This window comes from Dendrobates tinctorius, unplaced genomic scaffold (genome assembly GCF_039654945.1).
Source record: "Dendrobates tinctorius isolate UK_male_01 unplaced genomic scaffold, ASM3965494v1 ptg000237l, whole genome shotgun sequence".
NCBI classification, from domain to species: Eukaryota; Metazoa; Chordata; class Amphibia; order Anura; family Dendrobatidae; genus Dendrobates; species Dendrobates tinctorius.
Genome location: NW_027361904.1, coordinates 1,672,676 through 1,691,125, shown reverse-complemented (window position 1 = coordinate 1,691,125; position 18,450 = coordinate 1,672,676). Strand labels below are relative to the sequence as shown.

At 47.1% G+C, this 18,450-nt stretch overlaps 1 protein-coding gene and 1 pseudogene across 1 annotated transcript in view; one reads left to right on the top strand and one right to left on the bottom strand.

Annotated features, from left to right (window-relative positions):
* The window catches only part of LOC141060494 (uncharacterized), a 561,818-nt gene that overhangs the window by 422,553 nt on the left and 120,815 nt on the right, over positions 1-18,450 (bottom strand). The gene's annotated exons all lie outside the window — the stretch shown is intronic.
* The window catches only part of LOC141060482 (uncharacterized), a 37,448-nt pseudogene continuing 28,803 nt past the window's right edge, over positions 9,806-18,450 (top strand).

Sequence of the window (18,450 nt, the reverse complement as noted above, 5' to 3'; positions counted from 1 at the left end):
ACGTGGTGTACATGGACTTTTCAAAAGCTTTTGATAAGGTGCCACACAAAAGGTTGATACATAAAATGAGAACAATGGGGATAGGGGAAAATATGTGTAGGTGGGTTAAGAGCTGGCTCAAGGATAGGAAACAAAGGTTGGTTATTAATGGAGCACACTCGGACTGGGTCACGGTTAGCAGTGGGGTACCACAGGGGTCAGTTTTGGGCCCGCTTCTTTTTAACATATTTATTAATGACCTTGTAGGGGGCATAGAGAGTAGAATTTCAATATTTGCAGATGACACTAAACTCTGCAGGGTAATTAATACAGAGGAGGACAATTTTATATTACAGGAGGATTTATGTAAACTAGAAGCTTGGGTTGATAAATGGCAAATGAGCTTTAATGGGGATAAATGTAAGGTCATGCACTTGGGTAGAACGAACAAGTTGTATAATTATGTGCTTAATTGTAAAACACTGGGCAAAACAGTCACTGAAAAAGACCTGGGTGTATGGGTGGACGACAAACTCACATTTAGTGGCCAGAGTCAAGCAGCTGCTGCAAAGGCAAATAAAATAATGGGATGCATTAAAAGAGGCATAGATGCTCATGAGGAGAACATAATTTTACCTCTATATAAGTCACTAGTGCGACCACACTTAGAATACTGTGTACAGTTCTGGTCTCCGGTGTATAAGAAAGACATAGCTGAACTGGAACGGGTGCAGAGAAGAGCGACCAAGGTTATTAGGGAACTAGGGGGTCTGCAATACCAAGACAGGTTATTACACTTGGGGTTATTTAGTTTGGAGAATCGAAGGCTTAGGGGTGATCTTATTACAATGTATAAATATATGCGGGGACAATACAGAGACCTTTCTAATGATCTTTTTACTCTTAGACCTGTGACGGGGACAAGGGGGCATCCTCTACGTCTGGAGGAAAGAAGGTTTAAGCATACTCACAGACGCGGATTCTTTACTGTAAGAGCAGTGAGACTATGGAACTCTCTGCCATATGATGAAATGATATGATGCATGCCATATGAAACCAGGGGAAGAGTCTTGAGGAGATCATTTGCATATTCCCAGTGCCTTCTGGGATAAGTGAAGAGTCTCCGCGAGCTCAACGATCACTGGGTTTTGGCCGTTGCAGCTGAAAAGAGGAAATCGGAGAAACCAGGGGAAGAGTCTTGAGGAGATCATTTGCATATTCCCAGTGCCTTCTGGGATAAGTGAAGAGTCTCCGCGAGCTCAACGATCACTGGGTTTTGGCCGTTGCAGCTGAAAAGAGGAAATCGGAGAAACCAGAGGAAGAGTCTTGAGGAGATCTTTTGCATATTCCCAGTGCCTTCTGGGATAAGTGAAGAGTCTCCGCGAGCTCAACGATCACTGGGTTTTGGCCGTTGCAGCTGAAAAGAGGAAATCGGAGAAACCAGGGGAAGAGTCTTGAGGAGATCATTTGCATATTCCCAGTGCCTTCTGGGATAAGTGAAGAGTCTCCGCGAGCTCAACGATCACTGGGTTTTGGCCGTTGCAGCTGAAAAGAGGAAATCGGAGAAACCAGGGGAAGAGTCTTGAGGAGATCATTTGCATATTCCCAGTGCCTTCTGGGATAAGTGAAGAGTCTCCGCGAGCTCAACGATCACTGGGTTTTGGCTGTTGCAGCTGAAAAGAGGAAATCGGAGAAACCAGGGGAAGAGTCTTGAGGAGATCATTTGCATATTCCCAGTGCCTTCTGGGATAAGTGAAGAGTCTCCGCGAGCTCAACGATCACTGGGTTTTGGCCGTTGCAGCTGAAAAGAGGAAATCGGAGAAACCAGGGGAAGAGTCTTGAGGAGATCATTTGCATATTCCCAGTGCCTTCTGGGATAAGTGAAGAGTCTCCGCGAGCTCAACGATCACTGGGTTTTGGCCGTTGCAGCTGAAAAGAGGAAATCGGAGAAACCAGGGGAAGAGTCTTGAGGAGATCATTTGCATATTCCCAGTGCCTTCTGGGATAAGTGAAGAGTCTCCGCGAGCTCAACGATCACTGGGTTTTGGCCGTTGCAGCTGAAAAGAGGAAATCGGAGAAACCAGGGGAAGAGTCTTGAGGAGATCATTTGCATATTCCCAGTGCCTTCTGGGATAAGTGAAGAGTCTCCGCGAGCTCAACGATCACTGGGTTTTGGCCGTTGCAGCTGAAAAGAGGAAATCGGAGAAACCAGGGGAAGAGTCTTGAGGAGATCATTTGCATATTCCCAGTGCCTTCTGGGATAAGTGAAGAGTCTCCGCGAGCTCAACGATCACTGGGTTTTGGCCGTTGCAGCTGAAAAGAGGAAATCGGAGAAACCAGGGGAAGAGTCTTGAGGAGATCTTTTGCATATTCCCAGTGCCTTCTGGGATAAGTGAAGAGTCTCCGCGAGCTCAACGATCACTGGGTTTTGGCCGTTGCAGCTGAAAAGAGGAAATCGGAGAAACCAGGGGAAGAGTCTTGAGGAGATCATTTGCATATTCCCAGTGCCTTCTGGGATAAGTGAAGAGTCTCCGCGAGCTCAACGATCACTGGGTTTTGGCCGTTGCAGCTGAAAAGAGGAAATCGGAGAAACCAGGGGAAGAGTCTTGAGGAGATCATTTGCATATTCCCAGTGCCTTCTGGGATAAGTGAAGAGTCTCTGCGAGCTCAACGATCACTGGGTTTTGGCCGTTGCAGCTGAAAAGAGGAAATCGGAGAAACCAGGGGAAGAGTCTTGAGGAGATCTTTTGCATATTCCCAGTGCCTTCTGGGATAAGTGAAGAGTCTCCGCGAGCTCAACGATCACTGGGTTTTGGCCGTTGCAGCTGAAAAGAGGAAATCGGAGAAACCAGGGGAAGAGTCTTGAGGAGATCATTTGCATATTCCCAGTGCCTTCTGGGATAAGTGAAGAGTCTCCGCGAGCTCAACGATCACTGGGTTTTGGCCGTTGCAGCTGAAAAGAGGAAATCGGAATTTTGGCTCATCTTTCATCGTTTTTAAGAAATCTCAAGATGGAAGAGGCCAGGAGCCATTTGGTGAGCTGCATTTCTTGCTACATGTTCACAGATTTACCAGTGGAAAAGCCAAACTTCACATGTCACAAATGCAAGCTTGTGACCCTGTTGGAGGAAAAGTTGCAAAATCTCGAAGAGAGGTTAGCTACGTTGAAGATCATTAAGGAGGGTGAAGAGTTCTTGGACAGAGCAGAATTATCTCTTCATGTTACAGAAAGAGAAGAAATTCAAAGTGCACCTGAAGAAACAGAGGAATGGAGACATGTGACCCAGAGAAGCAGGAGGATCAGGAGGCAGTCAGCACCCATACTGCTCAGAAACCAGTACCAGGCTCTCACGCAGGAAAATGATGAAGAAATACATCAGGATAAGACTTTGCCAACAAACAGCAACCTTGTACGCCTTCAGAGTCCTCCTGGATGGAGAAAGAAAAATGTTGTGAAGAAGAAACGGAGAGTGGTGGTCATGGGGGATTCCCTGTTGAGAGGAACAGAGGCCGCTATCTGCAGACCGGATATAACTTCAAGAGAAATGTGCTGTCTTCCAGGTGCAAAAATTAAAGATGTGTCTGACAGGATATCAGGACTCTTCAGACCTCCAGATGACTACCCATTCCTGCTACTACATGTGGGGACAAATGACACCGCAAGAAATGACCTGGAAACCATCTGCAGAGACTTTGAAGACTTAGGCAAGAAAGTGAAAGAACTGGGAGTGCAGGTGGTCTTCTCTTCCATCCTCCCAGTGGATGGCCATGGAACAAGGAGGTGGAATAAGATTCTGCAGGTGAACAACTGGCTACGTCGATGGTGCCGTCAGCAACAATTTGGATTTCTGGATCACGGAGTGAACTACTTATACGATGGACTACTTGCTAGAGATGGGGTGCACCTTACGAAGACTGGAAAGCAGGTATTTGGAAGTCGCCTTGCTACACTTGTAAGGAGAGCTTTAAACTAGAACAACATGGGAAGGGAAGCAAAAGACCAGAAAAAGCCATACACCTGACAAATGCTACTGAGAACTCTGCTATTAGAAGTGGAAAGGAAGAACAAAGACGAAAGAATCTAATTAAAAAAAATATTGGAGAAAGAGAAACCAATCACAAACTAAAATGTTTCTATACTAATGCACAAAGCATGGGCAACAAACAAGGAGAATTGGAACTACTAACACAGGAAAAGAAATATGATGTCATTGGAATCACTGAAACTTGGTGGGACAATACACATGATTGGAATACAAGACTAGAAGGATACAACTTATTTGCAAGAAACAGACTTGATAAACGAGGAGGGGGTGTCGCATTGTATGTTAGAAATGCGTATATCTGCACAGAGATTGAAGCTTCAGAGACTGGGAGTTCTGTGGAAACTGTTTGGGTAAGAATACAAGGACAGAACAATGGAAAGGACACCATTGTAGGCATTTACTACAGGCCGCCTGTGCAAGCTGAAGATATGGATGAACTCTTTATGCATCAAATGGCCAAGTTCTCCAAAAAATATGACATAGTTGTCATGGGAGATTTCAACTATCCAGACATTTGTTGGGAATCTCTCTCAGGCAAAACTAACAGGTCAAGGAAATTCTTATCCTCTCTTGCTGACAACTTTATCTTCCAAAAGGTAAAGGAGAAAACAAGGGGAACTGCTACCTTGGATCTAATCCTTATAAACAGGGAGGAAATGGTTGAGGAGGTAAAAGTGGCTGGGACCCTAGGAGGTAGAGACCATGCTATTTTAGAATTTTGGATAACTAGAGGCGGAAGACCTGTGAAGACTCAGACGTCAAGGTTAGATTTCAGAAAGGCAGATTTTAAGGGATTCAGAAAGAGAATTGGAGGGATCCAATGGCTGGATATCCTTAAAGACAAAAATGTCCAGGAAGGATGGGAAATCTTGAAAAATGAAATTCTCAAAGCACAGTTGTTAACAATTCCGAAAAGAGGGAAGAATAGGAAGCATTTAAGGAAACCAGGATGGATGAACACAGAACTTAAGCACATGCTAAAAAGGAAGCAAAAAATGTTTATAAAATGGAAAGAAGGAGGCATATCTAAAGAAGAATATAATGCTGTCTGCAGAACCTGCAAGGCACAAATCAGATTAGCTAAAGCTGAAAATGAATTGAGGCTTGCAAGAGATGTCAAAAGCAATAATAAAGGATTTTGGGGATATGTCAAAAGTAAAAGAAAAGTCAAAGATGCTATAGGATTTTTACAGGATGAAAATGATGAAATGGTAAGACAGGATGTTGAGAAGGCTGAACTTTTAAATTCCTATTTTGCATCTGTTTTCTCTCAGAAAGGAAATGTAACATCAACTGTTATTCACTGTCCTATTAAGGGAATAGAAGAATCCAGGATATCTATAAACAGAAAGATAGTGAGGAAACACTTAGCTAACCTAAATGTATTCAAGTCTCCAGGTCCAGATGAATTACACCCCAGAGTACTGAAGGAGATAGCAGAAGATATTTTTGAACCCCTCTCCATAATCTTTGAAAATTCTTGGAGAACAGGAGAAGTGCCAGAAGACTGGAGAAGAGCAAATGTTGTTCCTATCTTCAAAAAGGGGAAGAAGGTGGACCCAGGCAACTATAGGCCGGTGAGTCTGACTTCTATACCAGGAAAGATCTTTGAACAAATTATTAAACAACATGTATGTCAATACCTGGATAAGAATGAAGTGATTAAACAGAGTCAGCATGGGTTTGTAACTAATAAGTCATGTCAGACTAATTTAATTTCCTTCTATGATGGTATTACTGATTGGGTGGATCAAGGAAATGCTGTAGATATAGTATATCTTGACTTCAGCAAAGCATTTGACAAAGTCTCTCATACAATCCTTATTGAAAAAATGACTAAGTATGGAATGGACAAGGCAACTGTTAGGTGGATTCATAACTGGCTTAGTGATCGGACCCAAAGAGTGTTCGTAAATGGCTGCACATCCAGTTGGAAGAATGTCTCAAGTGGGGTACCACAGGGCTCTGTCCTGGGCCCTGTATTGTTCAACATCTTTATCAACGATTTAGATGAATTGAGGGTAAACTGATTAAATTTGCTGATGACACAAAGCTAGGAGGGATAGCTAATACTAGAGAAGAGAGAGAGAGGATTCAAAAAGATTTAAATAAACTGGAGAAGTGGGCAGCAACTAACAGAATGGTTTTTAACAGGGAGAAATGCAAAGTACTACATCTGGGCAATAAAAATGAAAAAAGCATATATAGAATGGGAGGAATAGGGCTAAGTGACAGCACATGTGAAAAAGACTTGGGTATACTAATAGATCGCAGACTGAATATGAGTCAACAGTGTGATGCAGCAGCAAAAAAGGCAAATGCAATTCTAGGATGTATTAACAGAAGCATACAGTCTAGATCACGTGAAGTCATTATTTCCCTCTACTCCTCTTTGGTCAGACCTCATCTGGAATATTGTGTCCAGTTTTGGGCACCACATTTTAAAAAAGACATCAACAAACTGGAGCAAGTTCAGAAAAGAGCGACCAGAATGGTGACCGGTCTGCAAACCCTGTCTTATGAGGAAAGGTTGCAGGATTTGGGAATGTTTAGTTTGCAAAAGAGAAGACTGAGAGGAGACTTAATAGCTGTCTACAAATATCTAAAGGGCTGTCACATTGTAGAAGGATCAACTTTATTCTCATTTGCAAAAGGAAAGACTAGAAGCAATGGGATGAAGCTGAATGGGAGGAGACACAGATTAGATATTAGAAAAAACTTTTTGACAGTTAGAGTGATCAATGAGTGGAACAGGCTGCCACGAGAAGTGGTGAGTTCTCCTTCAATGGAAGTCTTCAAACAGAGGCTGGACAGACATCTAACTGGGATGATTTAGCGAATCCTGCTTTGAGCAGGGGGTTGGACCAGATGGCCCAGGAGGTCCCTTCCAACTCTACGATTCTATGATTCTATGATTCTATGATGTTGTAATGAGTGATTCACTACTAAAATTTAAGAAGGGACTGGATGCCTTTCTTGAAAAGTATAATATTACAGGGTATATACACTAGTCTCCTTAATATTGCGTTGATCCAGGGAGCTAGTCTGATTGCCGTATGTGGAGTCGGGAAGGAATTTTTTTCCCCAATGTGAAGCCTACTGTTGCCACATGGTTTTTTTTGCCTTCCTCTGGATCAACATGTTAGGGCAAGTTAGGATAGGATATGGGTTGAACTAGATGGACTTAAAGTCTCCCTTCAACCTTAATAACTATGTTACTATGTTACCACCAGCAGCCCTACACCATCACACTACCACCACCACCAGTCTCACACCATCACACTACCACCAGCAGCAGCCCTACACCATCACACTACCACCACCAGCAGCCCCACACCATCACACTACCTCCACCAGCAGCCCCACACCATCACACTACCACCACCATCAGCCTCACACCATCACACTACCACCACCAGCAGCCTCACTACCACCCCCAGCAGCCTCACACCATCACACTACCACCACCAGCAGCCCCACACCATCACACTACCTCCACCAGCAGCCCCACACCATCACACTACCACTACCAGCAGCCCCACACCATCACACTACCACCACCAGCAGCCTCACACCATCACACTACCACCACCAGCAGCCCCACACCATCACACCACCACCAGCAGCAGCATCACACTACCACCACCAGCAGCCCTACACCATCACACTACCACCACCAGCAGCCCCACACCATCACACTACCTCCACCAGCAGCCCCACACCATCACACTACCACTACCAGCAGCCCCACACCATCACACTACCACCACCAGCAGCCTCACACCATCACACTACCACCACCAGCAGCCCCACACCATCACACTACCACCACCAGCCGCCCTACACCATCACACTACCACCAGCAGCAGCCCAACACCATCATACTACCACCACCAGCAGCCCAACACCATCACACTACCACCACCAGCAGCCCCACACCATCACACTACCACCACCAGCAGCCTCACACCATCACACTACCACCACCAGCAGCCTCACACCATCACACTACCACCACCAGCAGCCTCACACCATCACACTACCACCACCAGCAGCCCCACACCATCACACTACCACCACCAGCAGCCCCACACCATCACACTACCACCACCAGCAGCAGCCTCACACCATCACACTACCACTACCAGCAGCTCCACACCATCACACTACCACCACCAGCAGCCTCACACCATCACACTACCACCACCAGCAGCCCCACACCATCACGCTACCACCACCAGCAGCTCCACACCATCACACTACCAGCAGCCCAACACCATCACACTACCACCACCAGCAGCCCTACACCATCACACTACCACCATGAGTCTCACACCATCACACTACCACCACCTGCCCCACTCGGTCACCATTCCATTAGTTCGGACTGTAGGTATGTTGTTCTTATGGTGCGGTGCATCGTTAGCTTTATGCTCGTTCCACCATTGACTCCTCGTCAGTAGAATATTATCCCTGAAGTCTTAGGTTTTTTTTTAGGTAATTACAATGTAACCCTTTGTGTTCTTTCCTATCACCAGTGATTTGCGCCATTTTCGTCCATTGTTTTCCTTATTATGGACCAGAATAGGAATGATAAACCATTTCTACCCGTTAACCCTTTCACGAGCCATGCTGCACGTGTATGGCACCAGTCGGTAGCTGGTGAATGGAGCTCACGGGGTGATCTCGCCCCACACCCGGCAGATCATGGCTGTGTGTTCCTGCCAGGACCGGCTTCTAACAATCGCAGATGGAGTGGAGCTCTGCCCGGGATTGTACCCCGGTAAATCCCATTTATCACGGGCCGGCATGGGGCAGCGTCATTCCATGCACCCGTCAGCACCACCGTGACGTGATGGCCGGCAGCTGATGGGCTCTTATGGCAGCCGGGGGTCTGCTGAGGATACTGTGGGGACGATTAGACACAGCGACAAGGGAAAAAAGTGTTTTAAAAAATTTGAAAAAAATTAAAAAATTAGCAAAACTTAAAATCAGCGCCTCCTCCCCTTATTTAACATTAAGATAATTAAAAAAAATGCACCAAAGTGGAGTCACCAGGATCAGGAGGGTGCGATCTACGGGAATAATCACCCCGAGCTGTGACCACCGGGAGAAAGTCAGGAATTCCACCAAAAATGCTGCAACAAGCGATGAAAGCGCCACATCTCCCCCAAAATGGCGCCATTAACCCTTCATCTCCTCCAAATGGCGTCATTAACCCTTCATCTCCCCCAAATGGCACCATTAACCCTTCATCTCCCCCAAATGGTGTCATTAACCCTTCATCTCCCCCCAAATGGCGCCATTAACCCTTCATCTCCCCCAAAATGGCGCCATTAACCCTTCATCTCCCCCAAATGGCGCCATTAACCCTTCATCTCCCCCAAATGGCGCCATTAACCCTTCATCTCCCCCAAAAATGGTGCCATTAACCCTTCATCTCCCCCCAAATGGCGCCATTAACCCTTCATCTCCCCCAAATGGCGTCATTAACCCTTCATCTCCCCCAAATGGTGTCATTAACCTTTCATCTCCTCCAAATGGCGTCATTAACCCTTCATCTCCCCCCGCAAACAATAACAATTAATCTGGAGCTGTTCGGTGTCACCGTAACCGCAGTGATGAGGGGAATCACAGCGCCGGCTCCTCGGAACTACATAATGGACAAATAGCCAAAAATCTAGGTCACTCTTGGTTTTTTCCACAATTTCTTCTCACTTGGATTTTTTCCCGTTTCCCAGTAAACTATGAGGTAAAATAACCCGCGTCATCACTAGGAGAACTCTCCCCGCACCACCGAGCCTCACCCGGCTGCATGGCCAGAAAGAGAAGAGGCTGCGGGAAGAAGGAGGAGAGGAAGGGACGGAAAATCACCGGGAGGGGAAGAAGGGGTTAAAGACCAAGTCGTGGAGAAAGTGATAATAATGTAATGGATGAGAGACCCGGATGACCAGACTCCTCCCCCTCCCCATGTGACTGATCACATGACAGTGACGTCACACAGGTCCTGTCCGCACTGAGCTCTGCAGAAGGAGGAGGTAGGTGTGCGCTGTGTACCCGGGATTATGGGGATTATTAACCCCTTTAGGACCGGACCGGTTTTGAGATGAAAGAAGATGAAGATTTTCCTCACAGAATGAGTTGTGTTTTTTCTCTAGTGATGAGTGACCGCGACCTGATAACACCGCTGTATCCGAGCCCCCGGCCTGATAACACCGCTGTATCCGAGCCCCCGGCCTGATAACACCGCTGTATCCGAGCCCCCGGCCTGATAACACCGCTGTATCCGAGCCCCCGGCCTGATAACACCGCTGTATCCGAGCCCCCGGCCTGATAACACCGCTGTATCCGAGCCCCCGACCCGATAACACCGCTGTATCCGAGCCCCCGACCCGATAACACCGCTGTATCCGAGCCCCCGGCCTGATAATACCGCTGTATCCGAGCCCCGGCCTGATAACACCGCTGTATCCGAGCCCCCGGCCTGATAACACCGCTGTATCCGAGCCCCGGCCTGATAACACCGCTGTATCCGAGCCCCCGACCCGATAACACCGCTGTATCCGAGCCCCGGCCCGATAACACCGCTGTATCCGAGCCCCCGGCCCGATAACACCGCTGTATCCGAGCCCCCGACCCGATAACACTGCTGTATCCGAGCCCCCGACCCGATAACACCGCTGTATCCGAGCCCCGGCCCGATAACACCGCTGCATCCGAGCACGCCGCAGACACTCAGCACACGGGCCTGATAACACCACTGTATCCGAGCACGCCGCAGACACTCAGCACACGGCCTGATAACACCACTATCCGAGCACGCCGCAGACACTCAGCACACGGGCCTGATAACACCGCTGTATCCGAGCACGCTGCAGACACTCAGCACACGGGCCTGATAACACCGCTGCATCCGAGCACGCCGCAGACACTCAGCACACGGGCCTGATAACACCACTGTATCCGAGCACGCCGCAGACACTCAGCACACGGGCCTGATAACACCACTGTATCCGAGCACGCCGCAGACACTCAGCACACGGGCCTGATAACACCACTGTATCCGAGCACGCCGCAGACACTCAGCACACGGCCTGATAACACCACTGTATCCGAGCACGCCGCAGACACTCAGCACACGGCCTGATAACACCGCTGTATCCGAGCACGCTGCAGACACTCAGCACACGGGCCTGATAACACCGCTGTATCCGAGCCCCCGGCCTGATAACACCGCTGTATCCGAGCACGCCGCAGACACTCAGCACACGGGCCTGATAACACCACTGTATCCGAGCACGCCGCAGACACTCAGCACACGGGCCATGATAACACCACTGTATCCGAGCACACCGCAGACACTCAGCACACGGCCTGATAACACCACTTTCCGAGCACGCCGCAGACACTCAGCACACGGGCCTGATAACACCGCTGTATCCGAGCACGCTGCAGACACTCAGCACACGGGCCTGATAACACCGCTGTATCCGAGCCCCCGGCCTGATAACACCGCTGTATCCGAGCCCCCGGCCCGATAACACCGCTGTATCCGAGCACGCTCTTCACTGTCGCTTATGTCACCATTTTCCAGGTGCTGTAATGTTTTCAGTGTTCGGGATTTGAGGCTGTGGCGGTTTCTGTTTTCCATCCTGAGTCGATGTTTTTATTGATATCTCTTCGGGGCAGACACGATGTTTTCATCGCACGTTCTGACATTTTCTTGTTGTTCCAGCAGCAAAAAAAAAGACAATTCTGAGTTTTTGATTTTTTTTTTCTCGTTACACCATTTACTAATTGGAATCATTAATTTTATACTTTGATCGGACTTTGACAAACACACAAAATTTTAATGGGTGAAAAGGAGGGTGAGGCAGTTTCACACTAGCGTATGGAGGAGCTGCGGACTTAGCTCTGTGAAGCTCCGCCCACTGCCACGCCTCCTCCATTGAGCTCCGCCTCTGTCAGCATGCGGCCTGCGTACCCTATCTTTAGCATTGGGTATGCAGGCCATGCCGATGTATGCGGATGTTTTGTCGGTGTGGCGAGCGCAACAAATTCCAACATGTTGCGTTCAGCGCAGGTCGCCGCACCGTCAAAACGACGCATGCGGGGTTTTTTCAAGCAAGAGGAGAAGGAGGAGGATATGACTGATGGACACTCTGGAATTCTGGACAGTTGAGAGGTGACATCTGGGCCAGAGAGGTAGATCTGAGTGTCATCAGCATGTAGGTGGTACTGGAATCCATGGGACTTTTAGTTGTCCCTGGCCAAAGGTATAGATGGAAGAGAGTAGGGGTCCCAGGAAAGAGCTTTTACGAAACACCAGCAGAGAGAAGGCAGTAGTGTAGAATGGGAGATGTTAAATGCGGTTAGAGATGGGCTAACCCGAACTGTCAAGTTCGGCGTCCGCATTGAACACCTACTGTTCGGGCATGGACACCGAACACTGACTTCACCAGGAAGTCTGTGTTACTGTTAGGGTTCGGCTGCCTGGGCACCGGGTGTTTGGCGCGATGTCATGTGCATGACAGCGTGGCAAAAACCACTACTGATATGCGGTGAAATCATCCCCACCGGTCAGAGAGCCGCAGATCCTGCGCTTTCAAAAGACAGCGAGAGCGCTCAGCTGTGATTGGAGGTATAACCTTTACCTCCGGTCACTTTTGTCAACTGATGGGACTACAGCTCCCATCACCTGACACCTGCTACTGCTAATTACAGTGAGAGCTGGAGCGACGGATGGAAGTATTCCTTAACAGCTCCTACGCAGTAAATAAATTTTTTAAAAAATGGCGTGGGTTCCCCTGTATTTCTGCTAACCAGCCAGGCAAAACCCATCAGCTTCTGCAGTAAGTTAAAAAAATGGCGTGGTTCTCCCCCCCCCGTTTTTGACAACCAACCTTGCTAAAGCTGACAGCTCGGGGCTGGTATTCTCAGACTGGTAAGAGGCCATGGATATTGGCTCCCCACAGCCTAAAAATAGCAGCCCGCAGCTACCAAGAAAAGGCACATCTATTAGATGCGCCAATTCTGGCACTTTGGCTGGCTCTTCCCACTTGCCCTGTTGTCGTGGCAAGTAGAGTTCATATTTGTGGGGTTGATGTCACCTTTGTATTGTCAGGTGACATCAAGCACACAGCTTGGTAATGGAGAGGCGTCTGTAAGACACCTATCCATTACTAATCCTAAAGTTGTATGGTAAATAAAGACACAGCCAGAATAAAGTCTTTTATTTGAAATAAGATTAAACACTTTTTCTATTTTTATAGAAACGCCTAATCTATCTTCCCATCAATTTTAACCATCTTCCCTGTCCCTGCTGAAGAAAAGCAGGCCCAAACCATGATGCTGCCACCACCATGTTTGACAGTGGGGATGGTGTGTTGCCTTTACGCCAAACATTGTTGCCAAAAAAGTTCTATTTTGGTTTCATCTGACCAGATCACCTTCTTCCACATGTTTGGTGTGTCTCCCAGGTGGTTGTTGCAAACTTTAAGCAACACTTTTTATGGATATCTTTGAGAAATGGCTTTCTTTTTGCCACTCTTCCAGAAAGGCCAGATTTGGGCAGTGTACGACTGATTGCTGTCCTATGGATAGACTGTCCCACCTCAGCTGTAGATCTCTGCAGTTCATCCAGAGTGATCATGGGCCTCTTAGCTGCATCTCTGATCAGTCTTTTCCTTGTTTGAGATGAGAGTTTAGAGGGGCGGCCGGGTCTTGGTAGATTTGCAGTGGTATGATACTCCTTCCATTTCAATATGATCGCTTGTACAGTGCTCCATGGGATGTTTAAAGTTTTGGAAATCATTTTGTATCCAAATCCGGCTTTAAACTTCTCCACAACAGTATCACGGACCTGCCTGTTGTGTTCCTTGGTCCTCATGATGCTCTCTATGATTCAAATAGATCCCTGAGACTATCACAGAGCAGGTGCATTTATACGGAGACTTGATTACACACAGGTGGATTATATTTATCATCATTAGTCATTTAGGACAACATTGGATCATTCAGAGATCCACAATGAACTTCTGGAGTCAGTTTGCTGCACTGAAAGTAAAGGGGCCGAATAATATTGCACACCTCACTATTCAGTTTTTGAATTTCCACAAAAATTTAAAATATCCAAAAATTTCATTCAACTTCACAATTGTGTCCCACTTGTTGTTGATTCTTCACCAAAAATTTACATTTGGTATCTTTACGTTTGAAGCATGATATGTGGGAAAAGGTTGAAAAGTTCCAGGGGGCCGAATACTTTTTGCAAGGCTCTGTATCAGTGAGACAAGTCTACTGGAGGATAGAGTGGAGTGCTTTTTTGAGGCAGTCAGCGATGGATCACGTGGTGGTTGCCAATTTCTTGGGCGTTAGAGGTGGTTATGCTGGTTCTATATTAAGACATTTGGATTGTTCAATGTTATCTAGATATCAGTTTATTCCGGTATTCCGGGAATGTTTGACACGTTTGCCCAATGAATATGGATCGCATTATTTTCGTATTGGGGAAGCAAAAAAACCATCGCGTTTGAGTGACAAGATAGTTTGGCACTTTGGAATCTTCAAGGTTTCTTCTTTATGTTCTCCATCATTTGGTTACATTGTAGGGATTGTCTTTGGAATTTTTGTATTTTCTGGTAAGATGGTTTGTATTAATTTAGCTAATTGTGTCCTGATGGTCGACATCATAGCGCAGTCTAGGTCTATAGTGCCGGTCACATGGCTGGGAATCCAAGGGTGTTACTGGAATTTTCTTACTACTGTCGAGTGGACTATCCTCCAGATGTGTTACATGTTGGGGGGGGGGGGGGGGGGGGGGGGCGACCTTGGTGTTAGATCCTCCGGGGAATTAATCAGGGACATAAAATTTGATTTTTTTTTTTGCCTTTGTGGTCGTCCTTCCCAGGGATCATAATTGTATGGTCTGACATCATGGCCCAGATTACTTGCAGGTATTCTGCGGCACAAAGACTTGTTGACTTTTTCAAAAGTTTTTATTTGAGGCTCGACCACTTCTAATTAATGCGATTGGTACGGATCCCTGCATACTGGGATTACGAGTTGTTGTGGTGCAAGATTTTGAGGTATGGTGGGACCAGTTTGTTGTGGGGTCGCCATTGTTGTGGGCGCTTCGGGTTTTGTCATTCCATGCCATTTTTTTTTTTTTTTCAGATTATTAACCGCAGTTTTTTTTTCCCTCCAAATTTGCGAGAAAATGGGGGTGCGCCTTATAATCTGAAATGAGCTTAGCGGGGGGCGTCTGCGGTGTAGTGGGTTCACAGGAGGCAAGGTCGCTGCTTAAGGAAGTCGGCGGCAGGAGCTGAGTTTCCTTTCCCGTAGACTTCCCTGCATTGGGCTTTGTGGGAAAATGGCTGCTGAAGGCTGTGCATGCACAGATTGAGAACTTTGGAGACAAGATTTTGTCTCCTGAGATCTCAATCTGCCATGCACCGCCTCCGGTGGCCATTTTCCTGAAGACCACTGCAGGGAAATCTTTAGGAAAGCATCACCCCGCTCCTGCCGCCGGTCTCCTAAAGCATCTACCTTGACTTCTGTGATCCTGCTCCACCCAGACACCCCCAGGTAAACTACCGTTAAAACAGACTGTAAAGCCCCCGTTACACACTGCGATATCGCTAGCAATATCGCTGTAAAGTCACCGATTTTGTGACGTAGCAGCGATATTGCTAGCGATATCGCTACATGTGATACTTACCTCCGACCGCTCCCCCGCTGGTTATCGCTGGTCGCGTGAGAACGTCCTGGACCATTTCTCGTCGTCAGCTTCCTGCTGTGACGACGAGCGACGTGTGGACGCGGGCGGGAGGACGTCAGGATCGCCTGGTGTGACAGGTAAGTAACGACCCCCGACCCCTGCGATGTCGTTGGTGACATCTGCCTGTGTGGCAGCTCACTAGCGACCACTTAGCGATGCACCAGCGATCCATATCGTTGTCGGGATTGCTGGTGCATCGCTATGTGTAACGGTACCCTGAGATGCACCACCATTTTTTTTTTTTTTTTTAATTCGTTTATTAAACATCAGGGTACAAAGAATGCACATCATACACAATGACTTACGATAACAGGCATTTTACAAAGCATACATGCCTCCGTCCATAATAAAGTATAATACAAAGAGATTGCACACTCTTATAGATAAAACAAGGTAATGTGTACATTTCCTTCTAAGCATATGCAAAGAATAACTGTTTATATATTTCCCCATATGTATCTCACTCTAATTTCACAGACCTTGTCATGTCATGCAACCGTAAAAACTAACTAAAACTCCTAAACTACAACTACCACTACATCAGCTACTATCCACTATTTCCGCAGTCTAGTTTCCTCTACCATATTATGTCACATGTGATGTTCAGTCTTGTAAAGAGAGGTGAGAGGAATTCCACCTCTCCCAGATCTTTCCAAATTTCCCCGTGCATCCCCTATTTTGATACAGCGTGCGCTTATATGGGACAATTGAATTCACCAATTTAATCCAAAATCTAAGAGAAGGATCTGAGCCCCCCATCCACCTCAGTGCCAGCACCTTCCGTGCCATAAACAGCGTCTCGCGCAAGAAGACCCCAGCATAGCGATCCCAGATCTCCTCCTCCCACACCCCAAACAAGCAGACCAATGGCTCTAGAGGGACAGGGGCCTGCACCAGGGACGTCAGTAGTGCGGTCACCTCTTTCCAGTAGTGTAGGATAGTGGGACATTGCCACACCATATGGATAAAATCAGCATCTGGCGACATCGCATACACTCTGACGATTGAAGCCGACCCATCCTAAAAAGTCTCAACGGAGTCAAATATGATTGATTTATTATATACATTTGTATCATTCTGTTATTAATAGACGGTGATACTACAGTCGGAGACTCCAGAATCTCCTCCAACTCCTCTCCTTGCGTATCAGGGATGAGTCGTTCCCACCTCATCTTAATAGAGTTTATGGCCGATTCTGCCCCTACTGACAGCATATATGTGTACAAGGAGGATATGAGACCCTGGGGACCCTGCGAATTAAGAATTCCTATTAGAGGTAACGATGAAATAGTACGGTCCACACCCCCATCCCTCACGTGTGACTGTAGAGCCGATCTCAGCTGCAGATAGCGAAAAAATTGAGACCTCGGGATATCATGTGTGGCCTGTAATTGTTCAAAAGACTTTAAGGTCCCCTGGTCATACAAGTCTCCCACTGAAGAGACGCCATGCTGATCCCAAAAAACGGCGGACGGGTGATTCAGCAGCTCCGGAAAATAGTTATTACTCCACAGGGGCATTTCAGCTACAACATCCTTAAACCCTATTACCTTCTTAATTTGCCTCCATATTAATCGAGCCAGCCGGAGCAGGGGTAACAGACGTGGAGCATTCGTTTTCTCCAGCTCAGGGAAACCCAATGGGCAATCCGCTCGTGCAGCTTGAAGCAGGTGGCTTTCAGAGTTAGGGAGGCAATTACCCGGCATCCATTTATTTAAAGCCCTAGCCTGCCCAGCCAAGTAGTATAGGAAAAAATCTGGCAGCGCCGCCCCACCTCCCTTCTTCGGTCTTTGTAAAGTGGACAATTTAAGTTTGGGCCTAGTTTTCCCCCAAATAAAGGATGTGACCAGAGAGTTAAGATTGACAAAAAAGGACTTGGGCACCGCTACCGCACTGTGCTGGAGCGAGTAGCCAAGTTTAGGAAGTAATATCATTTTAACCAGGTTAATGCGTCCAGCCACAGATAGTGGGAGCCTACTCCAAGACGCAAATTTAGCTTTAACCAGGTCCAGCAGCGGGTGGACATTAAGTTGTAGATCAAGCGTACTGTTATTAGAGATGTGGATGCCCAAATATTTAAAACCAGATACGATAGGCAGCAAGGAGAGATCCTCCAGCTGGGGCATCGGAGCATAGGAAAGGGGTAACAGGGCAGACTTCTCCCAGTTTATATGTAAACCTGAGTATTTACTGAATCTATCTATAAGGGATATCACCTGTGGCAAAGTTTCTTCCACGTCATTCAAGAATATCACCATGTCATCGGCATATAGGCCAATGGTGTCTATCCTGCCTGCTATATCTATACCTCGGATATTAGGGAAGGAGCTTATGCGTATTGCCAGTGCCTCAATCGCAAGTGCGAAGAGAGCCGGGGAAAGAGGGCAACCCTGACGGGTTCCCCTATGCAACGCGAAAGACTCAGATATAGAATTGTTTATTATAATACGGGCCTTAGGTTTCATATATAATATTTTGATCCATGTTATAAATTGATTGCCAAAGCCATACCTCTGCAAACATGCGGAAAGGAAAGGCCATTCAAGAGAGTCAAAAGCCTTGGCCGCATCCAACGATGCCAATGCCCATTTATTGTCTGGCACCAGGGAGCTATATTGGACTATTGACTGGACTCTTCTGATGTTA